Below are 4,317 nucleotides of genomic sequence, written 5' to 3'. Positions count from 1 at the left end.
ACTTAGGTGGTCTCACTCTTGAACCAAAGTGTCATAGCTAACTGGTAGCCATCTTGGTTGACATGAGTGACTCCATTGTGTTTTATATACATTATGCTATCTTGACCAGAACAATACCAGTTTATTGGTATTGCTCTCCACATCTTCCCATCTTAAGGTCAGCTGGTTAGCAACCTTAATTCCATCTGTAATTTTAATTCCCCCATGCCATGTTACATAATATATTTAAAGACTGCGAAGTTCAGGATATGGACATCTTTGGAGGGTTTATTGTTATGTCTACCACACCTATAGATACTATTATTCAAATGCTGAATGATACTTAGAACACCTTTGTGCTTCAAACACTGGCTAAAGAAGACCTCAGTGACTCAAAGCCTGGGTAGCTCTCCAGAGACAAACCTAGAGCAAACTTTATTTTAGATGAATGTTGTATATACAATTGTTAGTTATCACCACATAGTTTATTTCTTTTAGTCAACTAGTGTGACTTATTCTTGACACTACTGACATTTTGGAGCAGATAGTTCTGTGGGTGTGGGTGTTGTGGGGGGTGCTCCCCTGTGTATTGCAGGATATTTAGCAGCATCACTTGCTTCTACACACTAGATGCCTGTAGCATACACCAACTACTCTGAAGTAGTAGACAATCAAAAAATGTTTTCAGACATTGCCAAATGTGCCCCGGAGGCCCAAATTTCCTCTGGTTGAAAACAACTGCTATTGACTATGAACCTCTTTAGAACAGGGGCAATATCTTTGTAATACCATAGTGCTTTGCCTATAGTGTGTGCCTAGTAAATTTTTTTAAATGAATGAATGAATAACTATAAATATCAAACTTAATCATCATTATTACAGATATAGAAATTTGTCTTAATTCTACAATGGATGTTTAAAATAGAGTCTAAGCTCCAGAATATATTGCACATAGACAGTATTAAATTTGAGTAAACACTTTAAAATTCATCATCACAATGACTATCATCTAGTGAACCCTTCTACATACCTGATATTTAATCCATATGACCAGGACTTCCCTTAGGCCTGGGACACTCTTGCCCAGGCCTTGTATCCTGTATGTTAGAGAGCCCTAAATACCACAGATACAAGAACAAAACAAAACAGATTGCTCATTTGTTAGATTCTTTGGTACCTTCAATGTTAGATTGGACAGCAAACTCAAGGACAGCCCCTTGGCCATAAACTCCTGGTTCAAGCAATGTTTTTCCACATCTCTTGCCCTCTGTCTCTGAAATGAAGGGTGGTGCTTCCAGATGTTGTGTAGATGTGTTGATTGTATCACTGTTTACCTCAGAGATAAACAGTGCATTAGAATATGGGGAGGATTTGAGCAATGGGAAGATTCAGGTAAGGGAAAAGACCAACCGAATAGTGAAATTTTCCTCTAAAAGCGTAAGTACAAAGATTCTTGCATAACAAGCACTGCTTTCCGGAAATATTGAACTTCATCTCCTCCTTCTTTTTGTGTTTTGATTGGTGGTTCCAACAGTGATCATCAATTAGCCCAGATTCTGTAGCACTTGCTCATGGAAACATTTTGCCACAAAAACAATCTATATTACTTTTGAGTTTGTGTGTGTGTATATATATATGTAACATGATATAAAATATGATATTTATTATTTATATTAACAATTACATTGAACATTAGAATTTGAGTTACTTTATTAAATATTTAATAAGATTTAATTATATTTTTCTATTATTTTTATATTTTTAAAACTGATTTTAGAGAGAGCAGAAGGGAGAGGGAGAGAGAGAGGGAGAGAGATAAACAGACAGACATCAATTTGTTGTTCCACTTATTTATGCATTCATTGGTTACTTCTTGTATGTGACCTGACTAAAGGTCAAACCTGCAACCTTGATGTATCAGGATGATGCTCTAACCAACTGAGCTTGCTGGTCAAGGCCTATTATGTTTTTAAAACAAAAATATTAATTTCTTAAATAATTTTGATTTGCGTTTGATTTTTATTGCTATTATTTTAATTGATAACAAATGTTCAAAGGTAATAACTTAAAAATATGAAAAAATATTTTGATTTTATATTTATTTTAAATATGCAGTCTGGTTAGATATATTTAAATTTTGTATATATTTTGAATTTAATTATAAAGAGTCTGGGTCATTATAACCAATAGAAAATAAATCTTGGTTTTTTTAATAATGTGATCATTTTGCTAAAATGGAGGCAAAAAAAAGTGCTATGGAAAAAATGGATCATAATTTGCATTATGTAAGTTTTTATTTTATTACTCATCCAAAAACTGCTGGCCCATCAACACAGAAGGCCTAGTCTTTGATATTTGCCAACTTTTAGTCCTATAAAAATCATAGCTTTACACATATTGTTTTTGATTTTGTCGTTATGAAGGTATATTTGTCAAGGTAGGAGGATAGAACATATTTTATTTAACAGTTTGTTGGCTTGATTTATAACTTTTAAATATTTAGACATATGGTATGTAGGCCTCTATTTGTATTCTTGTCCCAGGCGGGCCTACATAAGTTTATGAGGTAGATGTTATCATTCTCATTTTTTTAAACAAGGGACCTAAAGCTCAGAGAAATTAAATAAATTGCTGGAGATAAACTCAGTAAGTGAAAGAGCTGATCTTATGGCCTTCCAAGCCTCACAAAGCCACAATATCAAGTCAGTTACTAAAGGTTCTGTCTCCACATGCTTATGGTTTTTATGCAGAAAACACAGGACTGAGAGCACATTAGTCAGCTGCCTTCTCACTCCAGGAACATTAAACTACCAAGAAAGATCTTGCATCTCAGAAATATGTATGTGTGCGTGTGTGTGCGCACATGTGTAGGCATGTTAGTGTTAGAAGTTGAGGGTGGAATTAGAAATTGATGCTATACTGGCTTTTAAGTAGCAAAGCAAGATGGTCTTTCCTTATTTGAGGACCAAAGTGCATTCAATTGCTTCAAGTACAAAATGAAATTGCCTTAAGTTGGGATGTAATACCCCATATTATTTCATGAAATGAATCAATATCTAGTAATAATTAGACTCAGTAGACACTGTACAGAAAAATATTCCCTCTTCTTGCTCATTAAAGGACGAATTTGTTTACTTTCTCCCTACTACTTTGCCTCCTCCATAGTTTAAGATTACAGGTTATAGGTTAATGCAGCAATTAAGATGATTGATTCTGGAGACAAACTGCTTGGGTTAAAATCTTGGCTCTATCACTCATTGCATGTGTGACCTTGGACAAATTATTTAACCTTTCAGAGCCTCAATTTTCTCACCTATAAAATGGGAATAATAGTAGTCCTTGCTTTATATGGTTGTAGGATTAAATAACATAATACATATAAAATTTAGAATGTTGCTTAATGAGTATTTAATTATTGCTTTCTAATGAATACTGATTTGAAGCTTTTAATAGTCAATTTTGAGATTCCAAAGGATTAGTACATTATTATTTATTAAACAACATTTAAAGAACTTACAGAGGTGAAGTAAATTATTTTAAAATGATTCTATCAAGTCAATGAACAGTTATCTAAAGATGTTTAAATAATAATTTTACTTCTGTGTATAAGAACCAGTTAAAATGTACAACATTTTTTAATGGTATGCTCTTGCCATATCTTATAAACATGTGAATATCAAGTGGAATGATCTAGATATATGTTAATTGGCTGCTTCTGCCCAAAAGATACATCACTGTTGGGTGGTTTTCCTAGTTAATTCTGTTGAATACCAGGAACAGAGAAACTTTGTAAGATCTAAACATATGAAATTAGTATGGATTTCAAATAAGGCAGATACTGAATGACTTTAACATATCCGTGTTTTTAATAACATGGATAGAACATATTTATTTGATTTTTAAATTTTTGCACAAATAGTGTCAGGTGAATGTGTATTTACTGTGTATCAATCAAGGCAGAATGCATCTTGAATCATTTAAGAAGTCTTGAATATCATTTACGTGACCTGTTGTGGTTGAAGATATTTTTCTGGGAGAATGCATATCTGTGGTTAAAATAAAGTCACTGTAATTCATGATTCACTACATAGAGATTTTCAATTTATATATACCTCCACAGGAAAATGCATAATTGTAAAGTGAGGTCTGGCTGTTATGAAAAAAGGGGCAGTTTGGGAAAAAGCACTTTGTAATATACAAGTTCTAGAGTCAAAAATTGTAGCATTCTAAATAGCTACAAGAAATAAACATTAGATCACCACAGGTTTCTTGAAAGTACACTCTTATGCCCAGATTTAATGGGAAGTTTTACATGCACTTATATACCTTCTGGTTTTG

The sequence above is a fragment of the Furipterus horrens genome, unplaced genomic scaffold (genome assembly GCF_987537825.1).
Source record: "Furipterus horrens unplaced genomic scaffold, mFurHor1.1.pri manual_scaffold_1, whole genome shotgun sequence".
Lineage (NCBI taxonomy): Eukaryota > Metazoa > Chordata > Mammalia > Chiroptera > Furipteridae > Furipterus > Furipterus horrens.
This window is presented reverse-complemented; position numbering follows the sequence as displayed.